Source organism: Rhinolophus sinicus, chromosome 7 (genome assembly GCF_057876585.1).
Source record: "Rhinolophus sinicus isolate RSI-liver-muscle chromosome 7, RSI-T2T, whole genome shotgun sequence".
In the NCBI taxonomy this organism is placed as follows: Eukaryota; Metazoa; Chordata; class Mammalia; order Chiroptera; family Rhinolophidae; genus Rhinolophus; species Rhinolophus sinicus.
Window position 1 is genome coordinate 26,349,854 of NC_142507.1, and position 27,504 is coordinate 26,377,357.

The 27,504-nt window shown below is 35.4% G+C and overlaps 1 protein-coding gene across 9 annotated transcripts in view; it reads right to left on the reverse strand.

Moving 5' to 3' along the window:
* Positions 1-27,504, reverse strand: part of SNTG1 (syntrophin gamma 1) — an 817,517-nt gene that overhangs the window by 514,306 nt on the left and 275,707 nt on the right. For all 9 annotated transcript variants that reach the window (XM_074318426.2, XM_074318425.2, XM_019712572.3 and 6 more), the window contains one exon: positions 9,493-9,568. The gene's annotated coding sequence lies outside the window, so the exon portion shown is untranslated. The remainder of the gene's footprint in view (positions 1-9,492; positions 9,569-27,504) is intronic.

Genomic DNA, 27,504 nt, shown 5'->3' on the forward strand with positions numbered 1-27,504 from the left:
GAATGTTTATGATATATGCCAAGCCAAATGAAAATTAAAAAACTCTGAAATAGTAAAATTTGAAAAGAAGAGCAGTACAAGAAAAAATAACAAACTGCTTCTCTAGAAAATAGTCTCTAAACCAGCAGGCTTATTGGCCATGAAAAGGAAGCTGTTTGTACTGTAATAACACCATTCTATCTAAGCCCAATTTACTCTTATTATCTTGTCATTTTACTTTTTTCCTACAGCTCTCTAGCCACCTTCCTTCATGTACTGAAAGAGTGAACACCAGGTAGCTGCTTCCTAACTTGGAGTCCCTTACATTGCCTTGCTAATAATAGCTTTTGCCCCAAATGACCATGCATGTCACTTCTGAAATGTCTGCAATATCTTGCTGTGTTTGTCACAGGAAGTGTTAAAATGGCTTACAAATCTTCTACAGGAATGTGCAAGAAGTTTTAATGAAACAATACGCCTTTAAAAAGCATTGACAAATGTTTAAAGAGAAAAAGAATACTTGCTGTGACTATACCTTCCAAAGTTTTCAAATGGAAAAGAGCATCCATTTGATTTATGACATGTTAATTAGTTACAGGCGATTCTTTATTTCTTTTCTCAGAAAAAAAAAAATTGACATCAATGGGAGCTATGCATTTGAAACTGATTGGAAATAGCCATACCCATACTGTTACCAATGCTGTCAAAAGCAGACTTAAATCACTTATGTCTTTTAATTTTAATTATACATAGTTATTGCCTCTTATTTCAGTAGAGCAGGTAGCAGATATTTGAGTTTGTGACACAGAAAAATATATTTTGGAGATAATCCATAATACCCCTTTATTTGATTTTTTAATTTGATACATTGAAAAAAATCAGAATTGTAATTTTATGAGCAGAAATCATGGCACATAAGTCTTACTGGTTTTTTTTGTTGTTGTTTTTCTTTCCTGACTAACCTCCTCAGTTGAGGGAGGTGAGGACTATAAAACACAGTTAACAGCTGAATTTTGCACTAGACATATTATCTTATGTAATGAAACATAAAATTGTTCTAGGAAGAATTAGAAGCAGAATGCTGGCCTTCCTCTGTAAAGACAGTTACAAATCACTAGACTGTGAGGTCCATAAAAGCAGAATTTATATTTTATTTGTCTTTGAATCCCCATGATTAACAAAAAACTTAGTATATAGTGGGTATTCAACACATACTTGCTGAACAGATGAATACATGAATGAAAGCTACCAAATAACTGTTATGGATAATTTAATTTTCAAACAGGAAATAGGAAATAACATAATCAAAAGTCTCCCATTGTTCTCAAAATACCATTCACTCAAATGTACTCTGGAGGAGAATTAGATTATAATTTAAATGAGGTTAGAATTTAGAATTAGGTTTCAAAGAACATTAATTCTTAGATCTGCTATTGATATTGATTTAAAATCTTTGTCTTTTTAAATACTTTCTTGTAAAGATACCATATGTTACGCATAGCATATTCAATATTCATACTTAAAATTTTATCTTTTCTGAAATATATCAGGTATTGAAATCTGCTGTGTAAATGTCACACAGTACCTAGATCTGCAAGCAGATTAACACAGGAGTTCTAGATGGTCTCACAGTGTACCTAGTACCGTGGAATATGAATGTCATCAGTTTATCTTCTACACAGGACTGTAATCCCTCACCCACAGAACAAATTCAGAAATAAAACACAGCTATCGGTGACAAATCACAGTAGAGTTAACATATAACTTGCTTTCTGATATAAATCACCCATTTCAATCTCTAGTGGCTTTCAAAGTGTGGTCCCTACATCAGCATTACCTGTGAACTTGAAAATGCAAACTCTTAGGTGCCATCCCAGACATACTGAATCAGAGAATCTGGATTTGGGTCCCAGAAATCTCAGTTTTAACAACCTCTGTCATTTTGATGACTCTCTATTTTGAGAACTACTACTCTGATATCTTAGGGTATTAAAAAAAAAACAAAAACATAATAAAGCCATAAGACAACATTAAGCAAGTATTTCCATCTATGAATTTCTTCCTTAAATTCATAGGCTCTCTGTTGGCTTAATTATGTTGCTACCAATGTTTCTAGGGTCCAATGGTCTGGAGATTGTCAAAATATCCCTTACAAGGTAAAGGGCAAGTTGTTGCTTCTGGTCACTTTTACTACTCCTACAGGGCCATCTTCGAATTTGGGAGGAATCATATACTTCGTTTGGGTAAAAGCCACTGGTTTTGAGTGGAACGCAGAACAAGAGAAGGCTCAGTAACAGATCCAGACTGCTGTGCAAGCTGCTCTGCCATTTGGGTCATATGGTGCCACATATCTGATGGATCTTGGAATTCAAGTGGCAGGGATGCTCTTTGAGCTTTTGGCAGGTCCCTCGAGGTGAATTATAGCTCAGGCCCTGAGGATTTTGGAACAAAACTCTACCATCCACAGTGGACATCTACTCTCCTTTTAAGAGGCAGCTTTTGGTCTGTTATAGGGGCTTAGAAGAGACTGAACATTTAATCATAGGCCACCAAGTTAGTCTGTACCCATTATATAAACTGGGTACTATTTAGTCAAAAAAAAAAATAAATAATAACATTGGGTATCTACGTAAGCACACATCATCAAATGGAAGTTTTATATATATATATATATATATATATATATATATATATATATATATATATATATATATATATATATATACACACACACACATACATATATATGTTTGGGCCTGAGTAAATCCTGGAGGTACAAATTGCTTGAAGAAGTAGCACAAAAGCCCATGGTCCCCACTTCTACTACAATGTCTTCTCTCCCTCTCCCTGCTATACCTATGGCCTCATGGGGAGTTCCCTCTGACTAGTTGACCGAGGACAAAACTCTCAGACTGGTTTACATAGATAGCTGCAAGTTCTTGTATGATAAGAAGGTGTTTAATAGAGAAAAAAATTATTTTGGATAATTAGTACTATACAGAGTTAGCATTGAGGAAAGATGGGATTTAGGATGAGGCAAAAATAGATCCAACAGGAAGAACAAATATAGTTATCATAATATGAGTCGAAAGATGAGAACACTGGATGGTTATAAACTTTATGAACAACTGGAATTTTAAAAAAGTAAGGAGATCCAATTGTGGGTTTTGCAATTTTTAACTTTTCACACCACAATTACTTTTATACCAAACTATGATTTAAAGATGAGACTTTGTATTGTCTTTGTTCATTTATGCATTCACCTGTGTTGTTTATAATTGCATTTTCCAATTTGTTAATTTCAAAACCTATGTGTTAAATTTTCCTTAATGTTTTTGAGGAGGAGAAGGACGAGAAGGAAGAGGAGGATGTGGAGAAGGGAGCAGAGGAAAAGCTGGGGGAAGAGGAGTGGGAAGGAGAAGAGAAGAAGAGATAAGAAATCTCACTTGGTTTCTCTCATGAGTACTATACTTTTCTGTCACAGAACTTGAAAATAATTATAACTACTTTAATTTTCTGTTTTCAATTCCTTAATGTTTCTGTCTGTAACCAAATATCATTCGTGATGTTATTTGCCTGGTCCAGTTTTAACAAACTTCATTATTTCAGAGAAAATGACTCTACTTATGAGGTATGGTTATAAAATATGACGAATATTTAAATTTAAAAAAAAAATTGATTATAGTAAAAGACACATTACCATTAATCTTACTCAAAATTCTCCCCTTGCTTTAAACACACTTATCCCATCATTCTTGCTACTTTCTGAAGCAGTTCTGGAAGTCCTCTTTCATGAATGTCTTTAGTTGTGCTGTCATAGCTGCCCTTGATGTCCTGAATAGATTCAAAACTTTTACCTTTCATGGTAATTTTGACTTTGGTGAAGAGCCAGAAGTCACACGGTACCAGGTCCAGTGAGTAAGGTGGATGAGGACACACCCTAATATTTTCATTTGACAGAAATTGCCGTACCAGAATCTATGTGTGACATGGGGCCTTTCTGAGTGATCACAAAATATGGTGAATGCTGCTGCCAAGTGCCGTCCAATGTAAAGGCAAGGATCTTTGATATGGGAAGCAACGAGTTGAACCTTACTAACAATGTGTGACAAGTTTCAACTTGTTCGGTGCAATCAGTTGGGTGTGAGCTATGGTTGAGAGAAGGTGTGTTTTACAGTGTACCATAAGCCATCCTCCATCATGACAACACTCTGTATCACACGTCGCTTCTGATATAGGGAAATTTCTTCTGTCAAATAAAAATGTTACGTGTGTCCTCATCCACCTTATTCACTGGATCTGGCACTATGTGACTTCTGGCTCTTCCCTAAAGTCAAAATGATTCAGGACATCAAGGCATCCACGACAGTGCAACTAAAGACACTCACGAAAGAGGACTTCCAGAACTGCTTAAGAAAGTGGCAAGAATGATGGGATAAGTGTGTTTGAAGTGAGGGGGAGAATTATGAGCGGGATTAATGGCAATGTGTCTTTTAGTGTAATACTTTTTTTTTTCATTTAAACATTCACCATATTATTTGATCACATCTTGTATTATGAGAGTATATTTTTAAAGTATCTTTTCAATGCATAGGTTCCTAATTCTAAAGCAATACTACAAAAATTCAATATTTTTAAAAAGCATAAAATTTAAAAATTGACAATATCAATTGCTGGCAAGGATATGGAGCAACAGGAATGCTCCTTCATTGCTGGAAGGAATGCAACAGTGTACAGCCACTTTGGAAGACAGATTCACAGTTTTTTATAAAACTGTGCATAGCCTTACCATATGATACAGCAGTTGCACTACAGGGTATTCAAACAACTGATGTGAAAACTTATTAAAGCCTGCACATGAATATTTACAGTGGCTTTCTTTATACTTTCTTTCAGTAGACAAATGAGTAAACAAATTGTGGTCAAAACATAAAAATATATGATGAATCTTAAGTGCATATTGTTATCTGAAAGGAGCTAGACTGAAAAGGCTAAACACTATATGATTCCATTATATTAATATGATATTTGGAAAAAAGCACAACTGAAGTGATGATAAAAACATCAGTGGTTCCCAGAAGTTTAGAAAAGGAAGGCTGAATAGCTGAAGTACATGAAATATTTTTAGATGATGAAACTCCCCTGAGTGATACTACTATAATGTTAGATACATGGTACAATGCCTTTGTTAAAGCCTAAAGAACTTTAGAACACAAAGGTTGGATCTTAATGCAAATGAAACCAACTATGAGACCCCTCTGGGTACAAGGCCCTGTACAACTGTATGTTTCTCCCATCCATGAAGTCAGCCCTGCTCCTATTGCATTGGTCTATTTATGTTTGTATAATGAGCTTGTAATCCCTTGTAATTGTGAGCAGATTCTGGGAAACCAGAGCCTCTGTGGCTCCTGTTGGGTTGTACCAGGCCCTCTAGCTGCTATAGCTCCTCCTCTGTGAGAATAATGGATGTTGTGCTGAAGATGGCCCCTATATGCAGTGGGGGCTGCCAGGAATCTTAGGACATGAGACACTAACTGCAGCTGAGGCTCTGTAAGCATGGAAATAATGTGAGCCATCACCAGGAAAATCCCAGCCTGAAAGCAAAAAGCATCTGAAGTTCAAAAAGTGGGCAGGACTGAGTGGATGAGGAAAGCATATGAACTAGGTCCATACTCATATGGGGGCACTATATCACTCATCATTTCACTTGCCATTCCCCTGGATTTCTAATTCTGGTCTGCAGCAGTGATACAGTGCCCAGCATTTAAACTGACAACATTTATGAAATTTTTAAAGATTATTTTGTTTCCTTTATCACCAAAGGTATCTGATAGTGACTTAAAGATTTTCTGTGAGTCTTCATCACAGTCAGGAAAAAAAAAAAGATACATGAATATACTCTGAGCCATAAGATCCTGAAAATAGTTTTTATCTAGCCAGAATTATCAAACCTTCCCTTAGCTGAATTTTCCAGAATAGAGAGGTATGGAATTTTTAAGACTAAAACAGCCTAGATTATTCTGTCCATGAAGGAAAAAAATACTAAGAGGTACCAGAAACCCATGCATAGTGACTGGGAAACGGAAAAGGGAGATCAGAGGGATTTCTTCCTTCCTATGTTTCCCTTCCTTCCTCTTTTCCTCCCTCCCACCCTTCTTCTTTCCCTCCCTCCCTCCCTCCATTCCTTTCTCTCTCTCCCCACTCCTTTCCTTCCTTCCTTCCTCCCTCCCTCCCTCCCTCCCTCCCTCCCTCCCTCCCTCCCTCCCTTCCTTCCTTCCTTCCTTCCTTCCTTCGTTCCTTCCTTCTTTCTTTCCTTCCTTTCAGTGTAGCAAGACTTACTCAACTATAGGAGAATGTCTCTGAATTGCATAGAATGCACCTCCAGAAACATTTTTATCAATTTGTTAATTTTTCTAAAATGTTTATTGGTATCCTATATATCTTAGCATGATGGTAGATCCTGAGGTCACAAAGAGAAATTATAGTTTCTTTCCTCAAACTCTCATGGAAACAAAAAATTAAAAAACAAAACAAAAACAAAACACAGGTCATACTTGTTTCTATACCAAAGAACAGCATTACTATTAAACCTTGGCCAGGATCTACAATTCCTACAACTTATTCAGTCACATCCCATAAGCAAGATAGATGGTAAGAGGATCACAGCGAGAAAACATTAAGAAATTAGCCAAAAATATGAAGTCAGCCTTGGACTCAAAGCTAGGCATCTTTGCATTTTGTAAGTGTCATTTTATCCATGATTGGCAACATAGTCATGACAGAGAATGTGATAGACAAAACTAAAGTAGATATTTTACCGTGCAGCCGGTGATTCTAACATCTCAAACATGCCTGAAAAGACTGGGGATTTGAGTAAAAATTCTGGTGGCAAATGGGCCAACAGAAGCTGTGTCCTGTGAGCAGATGCATTGTATAAAACAAAGAGGGAACAGACAGCAGAAACATCAACCAAAGTGCAAGCCAAGTTCAGATGCCTCAAACATCCTCAAAGTACAGAATAGCAGCAACAGTATAACATTTAATCATTCAAATATCAACTACTTATATTATAGTAATCTTGTTCTGGCAATAGGAACATGTCCTGGAAGGCAGAGCTCTCCTCTAGCCAAGTAAGGCGGGAGGCAAGCACAAAGCTGGGGCATCTGCTCACACACTGGACATACAGTTTATTCCTGCTCATGGGGCTATTTTCTATTCAAATGTGAAGCCAGTCTAGTTTTAAATGTGGATACTTATGAGCATCAATAAAACATGGGAGGCACAAGTAAAATTCTACAGGTCAGATGAGAGACTATAAGAAATCCACTAACAATGCATGCTGATACACGCAGTTTCAAAATATTTCTTACGTGCAAAGTATCAGAAAATAGGTAATGTGAGCATACTATATTTTATGACTGTGTTTACTATTTCTCCTCTTTAGTCATCCTCTCTCAAAACGATATCAATTCAGATGTGTTGTTTCTCAATATGTATGTTGAACTCTTAAAATAAAACTATGGAGACATAGATATAAAGCTAAGAGTACAGAGAAATGTTTGAAATGAATCTGGAGACTTTAAATAACATACTTACTTTTTGTTATAGCAGAAAAGGTGCTTTGAGGATGGGAAGAGCCACCCTCAAATGAATTGTCATTCTTCCCCTTACAAATGCCTTTCTCCCTTTCTTCATTTATAATGTATAACTTTTCTTGGGACTCTGTCAGGCTTTACAGTGTATGGTACTTTGCACAATGGTGAAGTGAAAGCATACAGAGCAACATGTGATACTGGGAAATTCTAAATAGGTAATAAATGACCCTCTCTGCAAAGCAATAACTTTGCCATTTATGCTTAGCACAGCATAATTTGGGTAGTTCTCACTGCTGTGGTTTGCTCTGTGTCTCTGTTTAGTTAATTCTTTCATATGGGCTTCAAAATTAAAGGCTGAGAAGCCAAGGAACACAGGGTTCCGGGAAATATGAATGTCCATTAGGTTCGAAGGGTTTTGGGGAATGAGGAATGGATTCAAAGATAAGGAAATGCTTGTGGCAGAGAGGACAAGCAGTTCTAGAGCACCCACCCGTTTCAATAAAAAGTGTTCTTTCCCCCTCTCTTTTATCTATTGAACCTCTTATGGTATTTTATTTGAAGAGAAAGTATAACCAGAAGAAAAGGCTTAGCTGTGAGAAATCATTTGAAATCCTTGGATATAATCCAGCACTTTCGCACACTAGAATGCGTTCTTGCTCTCTAGGAAAATGTTCATTAGAATTTTCTGAGTTTATTAAAATGATAAGGGAAAAGCTACCTGATTTCAGGTGGTTAGTAATCAGGATTGGTAAGGAAAGATCAATCAATCTATTAGCAACCCACCCTATCTGTGTTCTACTATGACAAATATAGCACAATATGGCTTCCATACCTAACAGAATATTTATTAACAAGGACAGCCCTAGACCTATTGTTTGTAATCCTAAGTGGCTCTGAACTTCACCATAATTCTTGAGAACCCAGTTTGGGAAACCCATTAATAAGTCATCTGCAAGGATGCATCCAGTTTTAGAACTCTATGAGTTTCATAACGCACAAGCATACATTCTGATGTATTCTTGTCAATTTAATATTACTTTTAAATATTATTTAATACAATAATATAAACAATACACTTTTAAGTGTTCGTATTCATTTTAACATAATAGATGACAGGAGTTTTATGATTATCACTAAAACCACAGTAGAAGTCCTTGTAGTGACAGGAAATAAAAACTAAAAAATACTGTGATAATTTGTTAGAAAAATAGATTTAGTGATGTGAATCCAAAATTTTGGCTACTCTGTTCTGATCTTTCTAACAAACAGAGTTTGAGTCTTTCCAAAAGTAACACTTGTCCTAGCACCAACGTCACAGACGATATTCATCTTCTACTTGCTCTGACTATGCTGACTCACGTTCCCTTTCTGAAGGTAGGTTTGATTTATTTTACAATTTCACACATTTTTCATCCTTTATTCTGAAAAAACAAAAGGAGTGTGATAGTCCCCTAGGCTCTAGCATTGTGAAGCATTTTACGACTAAGTTTCCCAGACACTCTTGGATTACTCTATATCTACCCTTTCTCTAGCATTCTAGTGCTCACTGAAATGTGTGACACTAGTTCTCATCTTGATAAGGACTCAGGGCCCCTTATCATAAAGTAAGCTTTTGAAAAACTGATTAATATTGTCATTCCTCTGAATAATACTCACTAAAGTAACAACATAAATTCAATACAGTTTAAATGAATATGGTGGAAAGATATGTCCAAATACAGTCTAATTACTAAACATTGGCATGCATTTGTAATGTTACTACCCTCCTCACATCAGATTTTTTTTAAAAGTTGATATTGTTCAAGAACATATAAAGAGCTTTAATATTGAAGAAAACAACTTCCTTATAGAAATGTAGAGAAAGAATATTTTTGTATTAATTTACTGACAAAGACATATTGAAAAGTAGTGATCTTACTTGGGGTTAGGTAGAGCAATATTCTCCTTTTATCGGAATTCACTTCTCTGGCAATCTCAACATTCTGGAGAATAGTCTAGATACAGAAAGCAAAAATAAAAAGTCTTATGAATATTCAAAAAAGAAACAATAATGTATACACTAAAACTTATTCACTTTATCCATAGGAAGACATGCATTCAATTTATATTTATATCATATACAATTTTACCACATTTCCTTGTTAATTTCTAGGAGTAACTCAAAATCTTGCAAATCATCAAGAGACTGAAATAAGATAATAATTATTCCCTAAGTGGCTAATGTCACAAAATTAAGTTTTGCAGAACACATTTTGTGGAGATTGGCTTTAAAAGAAGTACCAAAGGATATTTGATAATCTGCCCAGAATTGTATCTGCCAGTAGTTGGCATTGAGATCTAAACTGCCGATACTGCAGCCTTTAGAATGACTCCAAGTTACAAATATCGGTAATATTTAAAAGTTTTGTTGTGAGGAATTGCCTATTGGTTTGATGCCAAGAAGTGATTACTATTTTTAATAAGACATAGATATTAACTCAGTTTCATACTGAGAGAGAGGAGAGGGTTGGAGGTTTGACCACTATAAACCAAGGCTTAAGCAACAGATCACTAATTCTAGAGGTTGGAATGATATCTTTGCCTCTGCCAATTAATTTTTAATAATCCCATTTAAGTTATTTGTTATCTCATGAACTCCATTGTAGTTTTGAAAATGCTTTTATACTTTAATGAAATAATCATCAAGTGATATGTTATATTTAACAGAGCAATGCTTATCTGAGAAGTTCCAGGGACATACAGCTGGCTGCATAGAGGTAGCCTGTATGGTTCATCAAAGACATATCTGATTCAGTAGGTGCATTCTGATTCTGAATCTGGATTCAGATTTCTACAGAGCCCTATGAATACAGCATATTAATAAACTCCCCAGGAAAACCTGAACCTTAGGCAAGTTGGGAACCCTAAACTAGAATATAAACTTTTGGGCTGTGATAGGAATAATTCTGGAATGTGTCCTAGACTCCTGACCCTTGGTGAACACTCTGCATGATCTTTTATGACTGTGGGCTTAGCTTGTGACTGTGGTGTATTTCACTCATGTGATGAAGTTTCAGTAAATGACAAAGGCGAACTGATTTTGCTGCTGTAATTTCCCAAATGAGTTAATTTTCAGTTAACCAATTTAAGGTAGATTCTCTTGGGTAGTCAGACTTGGTCGAGTGGGAGCTCTTACAAATGGTAGGATATTAAAATTGGGACAGATTCTCCTGCTGGCTTTGAAGAAGTAAGCTGCCTTGTTGGGAAAAGGCCACATGCTTAAGTTCTTTAACAAGTGGCCGCTATGAGCTGAGAGCAACCAGTTGCTGACACACAACACGAAAACAGAGAAATCAGTAGTACTACAAACAAAAATAACTGGATTCCTACAATGACTTAAATGAATCTAGAAAAAGACCCTGAACTCGGTATGAGAACACAGCCTGGCCAACAGTGTGACTGCAGTCTTGGGAGACCCTGCATGTGATTAACGTTGTTTTTTAATGTAAGTGTAAGAATTAAGATTATGTATTAATTAAAAATAATATTAATTGCACTGCAATTATCAACATTGCATCTTATGATACATAAAATTTAAGACTTGTTTTGTACATAAAATTTCATTGTTTTTGTTATTTTTAATTGTCTTCTAAGAACTAATAATTTAACTTAATCACATTTTTTTCTATAAATATATTCTATAGGTTGAAATAATAAGTATATGTCAAACCTCTCCAATTAAGAAACAAATAAACAACAAAACACGTTTGTGTTCCACAGGACCACTGTTGAGGTATGAGAGTAGGGACATTCCTTAGAGAACAATGCTTCTTTAATCAAGCTGGCCCACACCTGCTTTGCATATGTACAGAGGGGAACAGATATTAAAACTTGACTATACTATGAGTAAAACAAAGAAGCCAAATAAAAACTAGAACAATGGGCAGCTCAAAACAGAGTTTGCTACAACTACTAAAGAGACACCTAAAGAATATATGTTAATTATTTATTATGTAAGGAAATACAAGAAAGGAGGGATTCAACGTTTTTGCCAACCAGGATATATGAGGCCAAAAAGAAACCCCAGGGCCTTCACTATGATGCCTTCCCTCAGAGTCTGAGTTCCCTGGCTGATCTGCCTTCCCAGGTCTTAATATGCATGTTTTATGTATGTCTAGGATTTTAAGTTGTACTTAAGTGGGATAAACAGGCAAAACTGATTCTACTCCATTTTGTTCAGAAACAAAAATCTGATTCCATATTTTGATTTAGGCATTTAATAGAAATTTTTTAAATATGAATTTTAAGAGTCTGCATGTGACTTAAAAAATACAATCCTGACTTTAGTTATTCAGTGAGAAATATAATAAGATGCATTACCTGCATACTCTATGTTGAATTTTCATAAAATAAATGATTATTTACTGAAATTACTGTAAGACAAATATCACCAAGGAAAACATATTCAAGGAAAAATATGGAAAAGTTAAAGAAAGAAAATTAAATAAATTAAATGTAAAGTATTTTGGAATGCTATTCATCTATACAGAAATTTAAAACAATTATTGTGTCTGACATATTATTTAATGAGGTAAGACATTGTTGAAATACTACTTGGGCTTAAACCCAAGGGATTAGCATAGACTTTGTAAGACAAAATCATCTTTATTTGACTGGCAATAAATTTTGATGTGTTTTCTTTTTTTTTTTTCTTTTCCATTTGGTGAACAATAAGAATTTCACAACCCAGAACTTCTTTAAATGGAATTTTTGTCAGTATTTTAAAAGTGTTATCAGCTTTAATGTTACAAAAAACAAACAAAACTCTAATATAATTGATGTCAGAGGAACTACTGTAAGACTTCTTGCCTCAACTCACTCTAGGACCCTGTTATAGTTAAGGAAATCTGTATTTTGTACTGCAAACATCAGAGTCTTTTGTTACAAAATAAAGTGTGTTGTAACAGTGACATCCTCAAATTAAAATTCCCACAGTAGCTAAAAACATGAATAGAGCAGTATGCTACAAACAAAGGGGTCAAGATTTGTGTTCAACCAGCAAACTACATGGAAAATATTCCAACCTACAAGAGTAAGGTAGCAATATTATTAGTGTTACTTTAACAATTCCCAAAATAATTCTAATTAATTATTTTCATAATATTTATTTATTTATTTTAATTTTTAGTAAATGTATTGGAATAACATTGCTTACTAGTAAAATTATGTAGGTTTCAAGTGTACAATTCTATAATACATCATCTATATATTGAATTGTGTGTTTGCTGTCTAAAGTCAAGTCTCCTCCCATTACCATATATTTGACCCTCTTTATATTTATAGAAAAATAATGTTAGGGATGTTTCACTGGCTTTGTTACATTCCAGAATACATTTTTTTAAAGATTACTGTGCCAAGGCAATGAACTAATTTGTCAGAGTAAACTCAGGATAATAAAGATAGGAAGAAATGACATCTTTCAAAACCATTACAGAGACTGTAAAAAGAGTGATGTCTTAACTCTTTGTTGTATCCAGATCCTTCACAAATGGACTTCATAGCATCTCAAAAATGTCTAGTTACATATTCCTTAAATCTATGCCGGGCTTGGTCAGTAACTTGCAGTACAAGTACATATATGGTAGGCTGCAACAAAGGTTCAAGAAGCTTTGCATATTTTCACTTCCTTTCAGAAATTTTCCAGTGGGAAGGACAAACCCAGAATGACCTACTGAATGACAAGAGCTCACATGGAGGGGAGACTAACTGTTTTATCTGAGGTCCTAGTCATTTGAGAGTTTAGCAAAAGTGCTTATCTGACCCGTGGTCAGCCATGAAAACATGCAAAAGCCAAGATAAATGACCTAGTTATTCAATTTACTAAAATTTGGGATAGTTTATTATGCAGTAAACACTAAAGACTAAGGGAGACAACCACAGAACTGGAAAAATCATACATGCAATTATGTATTTAACAGATACCTTCATAATTCTCATATTTGTGTAAGTCATTTACATTGACATCCTTAAGGATTGATTACACATATATTCCTTACTGTATTCAAAAAAGCCTTTGTAGACTTCCAGGCATTAGTCTGTGGATTACTCAATATTCTTCTCTCCTGTTTCTATCACTGTCATGACAAAACAAACCTGTATACAATTATGCAAAAATCAAAAATCTTTGCTAATATCCCCCACTATAACCACATAAATTTTATCCCTTATTCTTTCAAATTAATACAACAAATTGGAAAATAGTTTGATAGTTCCTCAAAGTGTGAATAAATGTATACAAGGTGTCTGCTATTTTATGTTAACAAAGTTCCACAAAAAAATCATGCTTAAGTTGTTGAAATAAAATGCTAAATGAAGAAAAATTAAGTAGCTGAAAATGGTTTGGATATAATACTATTTTTATATGGGTAAAACACAAGAAAATCAAACACCATATGGTTTAGACATACATACTTTTCAAAAAAGCAAGGGAAATGGGAGGATTCATGGAAGATTGCTGAGTAGGAAATACCAGGAATCTGTTTCCTAACATAGACAAGAATTTCACTGGCAGAATCTGTAGTTATTTTGGTCTCTGGAGTTTACTGAAGGCTTGCAACATTCATGCAAAGACTTGAAGAGTAAATTTCAGTTAATCGTTGCTACTAATATAGTCAGCAACCTATCTCCCATCCCTAGTCCTGTGTCAGGCAGCTGTGCACGTTTTTCTAGAGCAGACTCCATAGAGTTTGCAATAGCCAGAATGGACAAAACCACCCTGTCCTACAAATATTGGGGATCTGCACTCTGATCACTGATTACTGTTTCGGATCACACAGGTACAACAAAATAGTAGCAGTCATTGTTGTGACACTTTCCCCCATTGTGACAAGCACTTCCCCTATAGCAGAAATGACTTCTGAGGAGATTAAAAGGGCTAGAGCCCTTTCCCCTCACCTTCATTTTTCTCTTTTTCTCCGTTTGGAATCAGACATTAAAGACTAGGACATTAAAATGCAACTGCATATAAAATGAGAGTTAGAAAGCAACTGTGTATGGTCAGGAAATGACAAAGGCTCAGAAAAGTCCTGATAAGACCTTAAGTTTAAACCTAAGAATAATCCTTGATGCCGAAACAGCCCACAAAAATAAATAAATGTAAGTAAATACATACATCCATACATATATAATTTTAAGCAAAAACAATTTTTAAAAAGGCAAAATTAAGGAAGGGGGAATATGATTTCCAGGGTGACAGCATTGTTAGATGCAACTATCTAGTTAAAAAAAATCACAAGGCATACAAAGTTATAGGAAAATATGGCCCACTCAAAATTAAAATTAAAAAAAAAAAAAATCAGAGGAGTTCCGGAAAAATGGCAGAGTGAGGTGAGCCTCTGTAAAGCTCCCCTGGAATTTACAAAGAATTGAAAAACAAAAACTCCACAAAGGACTCCCTGCACAGCAGACAGGCAAGACGAAGAGGCCCACTACCCACTGAAATCACCTACAGGTGGGAGATTCGCGCGAGCAGGGGGAAGAGGAAAGTGAGAAGTACCGGAGAGGGAGCTGCGCGGGCGCAGGACGCAGACCCAGCTCAGTGCGCCGAGCTCGCTGCTTCCCGGAACTACTGCAGCTGTGGGAGATCGGACTGCTAGGGCTCCGCCAGGGCTCCACAGGGCTGAGGGGACAGCATATAACACGGCTGAACCCAACACTCACGGCAGAGACCTCGGAGAAAAGACTGAGGGAAAAAGGCTGAAAACGGTGGTTTAAGCCCTCACTGCCGAGCAGAGAACGGAGCCTTAGGCACTGAGACTAGCCGCCCCCTCCTTCCCCTCCCAGAACTCGCCCCGCCCCCACCTGCCCGGTGCTAGAAGCGAAACAGTAGCAGTGTCAGATCAAAACAACAGAAAATTTGCTATATTTGAGAACTCTGGACCACAGACACAAATTCACAGCCCAACTAGTTCCGGCAAAGGGGAGAGAGCTGTGGAAGCAGGACCGGCTGTGGTGGTGGTCACCGCCATTGCTCTGGGCCACCTCTCACAGCTCACCCCACCCCTGGCCCCACCTATCTGGGCGGATCCCTGCAGGAGTAAACAGAACTGCTGAAACATACGGGCTCTGAATCAGGAGCTGGAAGAGCTTTGGAACATCAAAAGCTCTCCACATACCCACCGGGACACTGCGCCCTGTGACCTAGACGAACTATTAACAGAGGAGAAGACTGTTACCCAGGGAATCGCCCCATTGTGTGAGAAGCTGGAATAGTGCAGAGAAAACATAGCACTACCTTGTGAGAGAGGAAAAAAAAAAGCCTGCAGTCGGAGAAAAAGTAAAACGTTCTACTAATAAGTACTGGAAAACAAAAGAAAGACCTCTTCCTATCAACTTGTGGCAGAAGTCACTCCTGTAGATGTCTAGGAAGAGAAATAGTAAACCAGTAATCGCCATGAATAACCAAGGCAACAAGATAGCTCAAAAAGAAAGTGAAAAATCTCCAGAAAAGGCACTTAAATATACAGAAATATGTGACTTAAATGACAGAGAATTCAAGAATGCAGTTCTGAAAAAACTCAACGAGATACAAGAAAACACAGATAGGCAGTTAAAGGAACTCAGAAACTCAATTAAAGAACAGGATGAGCATTTTACGAAAGAGATTGAAATTTTGAAAAAGAACCAAATAGAATTTCTGGAGATTAAGAACTCAATAGAAGAAATTAAGAATGAAATAACCAGCTTAGGTAGTAGAGTTGACCAGATGGAGGAAAGAATCAGTGACATCGAAGATAGAAACCTGGAAATGACACAGATAGAAGAAAGAGACTTGAGACTTAAAAGAAATGAAAGAACTCTACAAGAACTTTCTGACTCCATCAGAAAGAGCAATATAAGAATAATGGGCATACCAGAAGGAGAAGAAAGAGAGAAGGGAACAGAGAATATATTCAAACAAATTGTCGATGAGAACTTCCCAATTTGTGGACAGAACTGGACCCTCGAATCCAAGAAGCAAATAGAACACCTAGTTACCTCAATCCCAACAGGTCTTCTCCAAGGCACATTGTATTGAAGCTGTCTAAAATCAACGACAAAGAAAGAATCCTCAAGGCAGCCAGGGAAAAGAAGACGGTAACTTACAAAGGAAAGCCCATTAGATTATCATCAGATTTTTCAGCAGAAACTCTACAAGCCAGGAGGGAGTGGAACCAAATATTCAAACTATTGAAAGAGAGAAATCATGAGCCAAGAATAATATATCCAGCAAAGATATCCTTTAGATATGAAGGAGGAATAAAGACCTTTCCAGACATACAGAAGCTGAGGGAATTTTCTAATACAAGACCTGCACTACAAGAAATACTAAAGGAGGCTATTCGACCACCATCAACAGGGACAATTTGTGGCAACCAAACCTCTAAAAAGGGGAGAGTAAAGGCCTGAACAGGAATAGGGGAATGGAGAAAGTAAGCGTGCTGAAGATAATGGAATACTCTAAATATCAAACTTACTTTTACATAAACTTAAGGGTAACCACTCAAAAAAAAATCCAGAACTGAAATATATACTGAAATAAAAGAAGAAACAGAGGGAAACATCATAGAATACCACCACACAGAAATAATAGACAACAACAAAAAGGCAAAGAAACAATGGAGACACAGCCTTACCAGAAAAATAAAGATAGAATGAAAGGAAATCCTCACATATCAATAATCACCCTAAATGTAAATGGACTGAACTCACCAATAAAAAGGCACAGAGTAGCAGATTGGATCAAAAAACTAAACCCAACCATATGCTGTTCCAAGAGACACATCTCAGCTACAAGGACAAGCATAGACTCAAAGTGAAAGGGTGGAAATTGACACTCCAAGCAAATGGTGCCCAGAGAAAATCAGGTGTAGCCATAATGATATCAGATGAAACAGACTTCAAGGTGAAAAACATAATAAGAGACAAAGATGGACATTTCATAATGGTGAAGGGGACTGTACAACAAGAAGACATAACAGTCATCAATATTTAATGCCCCCAATCAGGGAGCACCGAACTACACTAAGCAATTACTAACAGAACTAAAGGAAGAAATTGACCAAAACACAATTATACTAGGGGACTTAAATACATCATTGACAGCTATGGATAGATCATCCAAACAGAAAATAAATAACGAAATAGTAGCCCTAAATGACACATTAGATGAAATGGACATAATTGACATTTATAGAGCACTTCATCCTAAAACATCAGACTATACATTCTTTTCTAGTGTACATGGAACATTCTCAAGGATAGACCATATACTGGGACATAAAATCAGTCTCAACAAATTTAAAAAGATTGAAATCATACCATGCATATTCTCTGATCACAAGGCTTTGAAATTGGATATCAACTGTAAAAAGAAAGCGGGGGAAAAACACAAATACATGGAGACTAAACAACATACTTTTAAAGGAGGACTGCGTCAAAGAAGAAATTAGAGGAGAGATCAAAAGATACATAGAAACAAATGACAATGAAAATACATCCTACCAAAATTTTGGAGCTGCTTCGAAAGCAGTTTTAAGAGGGAAATTTATCTCATTACAGGCCTATCTCAAGAAACAAGAAAACTCCCAAATAAATAACCTCATGTTACCCCTTAAAGAACTAGAAAAAGAAGAACAAGTAAAACCCAACGTCAGCAGACGAAAGGAAATAACAAAAATTAGAGCAGAAATAAATGAAATAGAGAACAAAAAGACAATAGAAAAATTAATGTGACAAAGAGCTGGTTCTTTGAGAAGATTAACAAAATTGACAAACCCTTGGCTAGACTTACTAAGATAAAAAGAGAGAGGACACTAATTAACAAAATCAGAAATGTAAAAGGGGTAGATATCACGGACACCACAGAAATACAAAGGATCATCCAAGAATACTATGAAGGACTATATGCCACCAAATTCTATAATCTAGAAGAAATTGAAAAGTTCTTAGAAACATATAGCCTTCCAAGGCTGAACCATGAAGAACTGGAAAATCTAAACAGACCGATCACCAGTAACGAAATTGAATCAGTCATCCAAAACCTTCCCAAAAGCAAAAGTCCTGGACCAGATGGCTTCACTAGTGAATTCTACCAAACCTTCAAAGAGGATCTAATACCAATTCTGCACAAACTCTTCCAAAAAATTGAAGAAACAGTACTCCCCAACTCATTTTATGAGACCAACATTACCCTGATACCAAAACCTGGTAAGGACAGCACAAAAAAAGAAAACTACAGACCAATATCTCTGATGAATATCGATGCAAAAATCCTAAATAAAATTCTAGCAAATCGAATACAACAATGCATTAAAAAGATTATTCATCATGACCAAGTGGGGTTCATCCCCGGGGCACGAGGATGGTTCAACATACGCAAATCCATCAATGTGATACATCACATAAACAAAATAAAGGACAAAAATCATATGATTATATCAATTGATGCAGAAAAAGCATTTGACAAGATACAACATCCATTTATGATTAAAACACTTAATAAAATAGGTATAGAAGGAAAATACCTTAACATAATAAAGGCCATATATGACAAGCCCTCTGCTAATCTCATAATTAATGGAGAAAAACTGAAGCCCTTTGCTCTACATTCAGGAACACGACAGGGATGTCCCCTATCACCTCTGCTTTTCAACATCGTGTTGGAAGTCCTTGCCAGAGCAATCATGCAAGAGAAAGAAATAAAAGGCATCCAAATTGGGAATGAAGAAGTTAAATTATCACTCTTTGCAGATGACATGATGCTATATATAGAAAACCCTAAAGACTCCACCAAAAAGCTATTAGAAACAATCAACGAATACAGTCAAGTTTCCGGCTACAAAACCAACGTACATAAATCCATTGCATTCCTATATACTATCAATGAAATCTCAGAAAAAGAAATAGGAAAAACAGTTCCTTTTGCAATTGCAGCAAAAAGAATAAAATACTTAGGGATAAACTTAACCAATGATGTGAAAGACCTATATTCTGAAAACTATAAGACATTTTTAAAAGAAATTGAAGAAAACACAAAGAAATGGAAAGACTTTCTGTGCTCAAGGATTGGAAGAATCAACATAGTTAAAATGGCCATATTACCCAAAGCAATATACAGATTCAATGCAATCCCCATCAAAATCCAATGGCATATTTTAAAGAAATAGAACAAAAAATCATCAGATTTGTTTGGAACCACAAAAGACCCCGAATAGCCAAAGCAATTTTAAGAAAAAAGAACTATAATGGAGGTATCACACTTCCTGACTTTGGCTTGTACTACAGGGCCACAATAATCAAAACAGCATGGTATTGGCAGAAAAACAGACACATAGACCAATGGAATAGAATTGAGAACCCAGAAATAAAACCACATAAATATGGACAGATAATTTTTGACAAAGAAGCTAAAAACATACAATGGAGCAAAGACAGCCTCTTCAATAAATGGTGCTGGGAGAATTGGATAGCCACGTGCAAAAGAACGAAACTGGACTCCTATTTGTCACCATGTACCAAAGTTAATTCAAAATGGATCAAAGACTTAAGCATAAGACCTGACACAATAAACTGCATAGAAGAAAACATAGGTACTAAACTTATGGATCTTGGGTTCAAAGAGCATTTTATGAACTTGACTCCAAAGGCAATGGAAGTAAAAGCTAAAATAAACGAATGGGACTATATGAAACTTAAAAGCTTCTGCACAGCAAAAGAAACCATTGACAAAATAAAGAGGCAACCAACTGAATGGGAGAAGATTTTTGCAAACAGTGCCTCCGATAAGGGGCTAGTATCCAGAATATACAAGGAAATCATGCAACTCAACAAGAAAAAAACAAACAACCCAATTGAAAAATGGGCAGAGGACTTGAAGAGACATTTCTCCAAAGAGGACATACAAATGGCAAATAGACATATGAAAAAATGCTCAACATCACTAATCATCAGAGAAATGCAAATAAAAACCACAATGAGATATCACCTCACCCCAGTCAGAATGGCGATCATCAACAAGACAAATAGTAACAAATGTTGGAGAGGCTGTGGAGAAAAAGGAACCCTCATACACTGTTGGTGGGAATGCAGACTGGTGCAGCCATTATGGAAGGCAGTGTGGAGGTTCCTCAAAAAATTACGAATAGAATTGCCATATGACCCAGCAATCCCTCTCCTGGGTATCTACCCAAAAAATCTGAAAACATTTAGAGATAAAGACACGTGTGCTCCAATGTTCATTGCAGCTTTGTTTACGGTGGCCAAGACATGGAAACAACCAAAATGTCCTTCGATAGATGAATGGATTAAGAGGTTGTGGTATATATACACAATGGAATACTATTCGGCAGTAAGAAAAGATGATATAGGAACATTTGTGACAACATGGATGGATCTTGAGAGTGTAATGCTGAGCAAAATAAGTCAGACAGAAAAAGCAGAGAACCATGTGATTTCACTGATATGTGGTATATAAACCAAATACAACAAAAGAACAAGGCAAACAGATGAGAAACAGAAACTCATAGACACAGACAATAGTTTAGTGGTTACCAGAGGGTAAGTGGGTTGGGGGTGGGAGATGAGGGTAAGGGGGATCAAATATATGGTGATGGAAGAAGAACTGACTCTGGGTGGTGAACTCACAATGGGATTTATAGATGATGTAATACAGAATTGTCCACCTGAAATCTATGTAATTTTACTAACAAGTGTCACCCCAATGAATTTAAAAAATAAATTAAAAAGAAAAATAGCAAAAATTTCAAATCAACAGCCTAACTTTACTTAAGGAATTAGACAGTGAAGGACAAAATAAATCCAAAGCTAACGGAAGAAAGGAGATAATAAAGACTTTATTGTCAAATTTACGAAACTAGAAAAGATTATAGAAAGTACTATGAACAATCATGTCAAAAAAGTTGAATTGGGATGGCCAGATGGCTCAGTTGGTTAGAGCGCAAGCTCTTAACAACAAGGTTGCCAGTTCACTTCCCGCATGGGATAGTGGGCTGCACCCCCTGCAACTAAAGATTGAAAATGGCAACTGGAATTGGAGCTGAGCTGTGCCCTCCACAACTAGATTTAAGGACAAGAACTTGACTTGGAGCTGATGGGTCCTGGAAAAACACACTGTTTCCCAACATTCCCCAATAAAAAACTTTAAAAAAAAATTGAATAATCCAGATGAAATTAAAAATTCTTAGACATACAAAACTTACTAAGACCAAATCACAAAGAAATAGAAAAACTGGAATCATAACTCTACCTTATTTCAACATAGATTACAAAGATTTAATAATTAAAACAGCATGATAGTGGCATAAAAACAGACACATAGATCAGTGGAATAGAATAGATACCATAAAAATAAACTCACATATATACAGTCAACTAAATTATGACAATGGATCCAAGAACATGCAATAGGGAAAGGACAGTCTTTTCGATAAATGGTGTTGGAAAAGAATGAAGCTAGACCACTGTCTGACACCATCTACAAAAATTAACTTAAAATGGATTAAAGAATTGAATGTGAGACCTAAAACCATAAAATACCTAGAAGAAAACATATGTAGCAAGACCTTGAAATAGGCCTTAGCGAAGATATTTTTGGATCTAACACCAAAAGCAAAAGCAATAAGAAACAAGTGGGATGACATCAAAATGTAAAGCTTCTTCACAGCATAAGAAGCCATCAACAAAATCAAAAGACAACCTAAAAAATGAGATAAAATATTTGCAAATCATACATCTGATAAGCATGAAATATCCAACTATGTAAAGAACTCATACAACTCAATAGCAAAGAAACAAATAGTCCATTTTAAAATGGGCAGAAAATATGAATAAACATTTTTCCAAGGAATATATACAGATGGCCAGCAAGTACATGAAAAGATGTTCAAAATCTTTAGTCATTAGGAGAATGCAAATCAAAACCACAATGAGGTATTGCCTCAAACTGTTAGAATGGCTATTATTATTAGAAAAGCAAGGAATAATAAGTGTTTGTGAGGGTGTGTAGAAAAGGGAACTCTAGTATATTGTTGGTGGGAATGTAAATTGGCACAGTCACTGTGGAAAATTGTATGGAGTTTCCTTTAAAAGTTTAAAACTGGAATTACCATATGATCCAGCAATTTCACTTCTGGGTATTTATCCAAAGAAAACAAAATCTGTAATTGAAAAAGATATACGCATGTTCATTGAAGTATGTTTAACAATAGCCAAGATATGAAAACAAACTAAATGCCCATCAAAGGATAAAGAAATTGTAGCTGCATGAACTTATTCCACCATGAAAAAAAATGAAATCTTACCACTTGAGATAATAACCTGGATGGACCTTTAGGGAATTATGCTAAATAAAATGTCAGACAGAGAAAGACAATTACCATAAATTTCCATATGACCTCTCTTATACGTGGAAACACACACACACACACACACACACACACACACACACACACACAGAGGTTGCCAAAAAAAAAGTATACACATTCCATTTGAGACGACATGGATGGATCTTGAGATTATAACGCTAAGTGAAATAAATCAGACAGAAAAAGTAGAGAACCATATGATTTCACTGATATGTGGTATATAAAACTGAAAACAGCAAAAGAACAAGACAAACAAATGAAGAAACAAAAACTCATAGACACAGACAACAGTTTAGTTGTTACTAGAGGGTAAGTGGGGAGGGAGGTGGTAGATGAGGGTAAAGCAGATCAAATTTATGGTGAGGGAAAGAGAACTGACTTTGGGTGGTGAACACACAATATGATATATAGATGATGTAATACAGAATTGTACACCAGAAATCTATGTAACTTTACTAACAATTGTCATCCCAATAAACTCTAATAAAAAAAAAAAAGTATACACATTTTAAGAAAGGAAAAAAATTGTATTATGATTGTAAACTCAATATATACTGATAACAAAAGATGAATACAAATCATGTGTATACATTTTTTTGGCACCCCCGGTATACACACACACACACACACACACACACACACACACACACACACACACGAGGTCTGACAAGTAAGTTCAAGAACTTTGTTGCAACAATGTTGCTATCCTTTTTTTGATATCGGAGTGATTATTTATTATGAATTTGTACAATCTGAACAAACAGTTAACCAAATTTACTATTTGGAAGTGCTGAAAAGTCTGCATGAAAAAGTTAGATGACTCGAACTTTTCACCAACAATTCATGGCTCTTGCATCATGACAATGCATTAGCTCATATGGCATTGTATATGAGGGAGTTTTTAGCCAGTAAACAAATAACTATTGGAAAACCCTCCCTGCTCACCTGATCTGGCCCCCAATGACTTCTTTCTTTACCCGAAGATAGAGGAAATATTGAAAGGAAGACATTTTGATGACATTCAGGACATCAAGGATAATATGATGACAGTTCTGATGGCCATTCCACAAAAAGAGTTCCAAAATTGCTTTGAAGGATGGACAAGGCACAGGCATTGGTGCATAGCTTCCCAAGGGGAGTACTTCGAAGGTGATCTTAATGATATTCAGCAATGAGGTATGTGGCACTTTTTGTAGCATGAGTTCTCGAACTTAATTGTATGACCTTCATATATACATGTGTATATACATATACAGAGGGTGACAAAAAATTGTATACACACTTTAAGAAAGGAAAAAAGCTATTAAAATCACACTAATGGTAACTACTCTGAGCACCTTATAATTGCAGAAATCAAATGTGACTTGCATTCATCTTTTGTTATCGATATATATTGAGCATTACAATTTTTTTTGGTTCTCCAATATATCTTTTTTAATTCTTTCAATGTGATTTGTTCATTACTTAAAATGTGTATACAGGGGCGGCTGGTTGGCTCAGTTGGTTAAAGCACCATGCTCTTAACAACAAGGTTGCAGCTTCGATCCCCACATGGGCCTTGAACACATGAGCTGTGCCCTCCACAACTAGATTGAAACAACTACTTGACTTGGAGCTGATGGGTCCTGGAAAAACATACTTACAATAAACAAATGTTTAAAAAACAAATGTGTATGCATTTTTTGGCACCTCTGGATGGATAGATAGATAGATAGATAGATAGATACTAGATAGATGATGGATAGATAAATAAATAGATATAACTATATCTATGTCTATGTCTATAGATATATAGTATATTATATATATATATATATATATATATATATATATATATATATATATATATATATTATATCTATATCTATAAACATAGATATCTAGATAGATAGATATATACAGGTACAGAGAACAGATGCTTATAGATACAGAGAACAGATTAGTGGTTACCAGAGGTCAGGGGTAGGATGTGGGAGAAATGGGTGTACTGTTGTTGTTTTTTTTCTTTCTTTTTTAGTTCAAATTTAATTTAAAACATAGAAAATCTGCATAGATCTATAAGGATGGAAATTGGATCACTAATGAAAATTCTCTGGATATAAAAAAGCCCTTGGCCTTTATGATAAATTCTACTAAACATTTAGAAATGAACTAATGCTAATCTTTCTTAAACATTTCCAAAAAATTTAAGATAAAGGAATACTCCATTCTATGAGGCCAGCATTGCCCTGATAACCAAAGCCAAACAAAAACACAATAAGAAAACTATAGACCAATATCACTTATGAACAATAATACAAAAACTGTACAAAATATCAGCAAGCCAAATTCAGCAGCATATTGAAAGAATTTTACACCATGACTAGAGGGATGTATTCCTGGAACAAAAAGATAGTTTAACAAAATGGAAGGGGGAAAAATGACCATCTCAATTGGTGTAGAAACAAAGCATTTAACAAAATTCAATATAATTTCATGATAAAAATACTCAAGAAATTAGTAATAGAAGGAAACTAACTCAACATAATAAAGTTTATATATTCCCATAACAAATACCATACTCAATGTTGAAACACGTAAAGTTTTCCCTCTAAGATAAGGAACAAGGCAAGGATGCCTGTTTTCACCAATTCTATTCAACATAGTCCTGGAAGTTCTAGCCAGAGAAATTAGGCAAATAAAGTAAAATAAAATGGCACCTAAATTTGAAAAGAAGTAAAATTATCTCTGCTTGCAGATGATAATATATATAGAAAACTCTAAAGATGCCACACACAATAAAGTACTTAGAACTGATAAATCTATTAAACAGATTACCAGGATACAAAGTGAACACACAAAAATAAGTTGCATTTCTATACACTAACAATGTACATTCTAAATAGGACATTATAAAGCAATTTCATTTTAATAGCATGAAAAGAATAAAAGCTTAGGAATAAACTTAACCATAGACTTGGGAGACTTTCACAGTGAAAACTACAAAACATTGCTTAAAGAAATTTAGGAAAATATAAATACATCAAAATCTACCTTATGTTAGAACACTTAATATTAAGATGTCAATATTACTGAAATTGAGCTACAGATTCAACGCAATCCATATAAAAATCCCAATGGCAATTTTTTTTTTTTTGCAGAAATAGAAAATTCAATCCTAAAATTCATGTAGAATCACAAATTATCCCAAATAGCCAAGAATATTTTGAATAAAGCAAATAAAGCTGAGAGACTCACACATTCTGATTTCAAAACTTACTACAAAGCTACGGTAATCAAAACTGTCTGTGTTTTTTCTGGCATAAAGACAGACAGATATATACACCAATGGAATTGAATAGGGAAACCGGAAATAAAGCCTTATATATGACGTCTGACAATGAAGTTTGTGAACTCATCCTAAGAAAAGTGCTACACAACTTATTGTTGAATATCACTATGGTCACCTTCAAAGTACTCCCCTTGGGAAGCTATGTACCAACACCAGTGCTTAGTCCACTCATCAAAGCAATTTTGGAACTCTTTTTCTGGAATGACCATCTAAGCTGTCATCATATAATACTTGATGTCCTGAATGTCATCAAAATGTCTTCCTTTCAATATTTCCTTTATCTTCAGGTAAAGAAAGAAGTCATTGGGGGCCAGATCAGGTGAGTAGGGAGGAGGGTGCTTCAGTACAGTTATTTGTTTACTGGTTAAAAACTGCCTCATAGACAGTGCTGTGTGAGCTGGTGCATTGCCGTGATGCAAGAGCCGTGAATTGTTGGTGAGAAGTTCAGGTCATCTAACTTTTTCATGCATCCTTTTCAACACTTCCAAATAGTAAACTTGGTTAACTGTTTGCTCATTTGGTACCAATTCATAATGAATAATCCCTCTGATATCAAAAAAAGGTTAGCAACATCGTTGCAACAAGTTCACAAACTTAATTGTCAAACCTTGTACATGGTCAAATGATTTTTGATAAGCATGCTAAAATTATTTAATGGGAAAAGAACAATATTTTCAAATTTTTGTGTTGGGAAAATTGGATATTCACATGCAAAAGAATAAAGTTGGACCCTTATCTAACACCACATGCATACATCATCTAAAAGTAGATCAGACATAATTGTGAGATCTAATAGTATAAAATTCTTAAAAGAAAACACAGATCAAAAACTTCACAGGTCTTGATTTTACAGTGACTTTTTGGATGTGACACCATATGCATAGACATCAAAGAAAAATATAAACAAAGTGGCCTCCATTAAAATTCAAAAAAGCTCCTAAAGTAATAAGTTTAGTAAAGTTACATCATACGAGATCAACATATAAAATTCAACTGTGTTTCTGTATACTAACATCAAACAGATAGAAACCAAAACAAAAAATGCAATGCTCTTTACTATCATCCCAAAGAAATATTTAGAAATAAATATAACAAACATGTTCAACATCTACATAGTGGGAGTTACAAAATGCTGATGAAATAATCTTAAGAGGATTTAATTAAATGGATATTTATGGGTTGGAGGATAACATGCTAG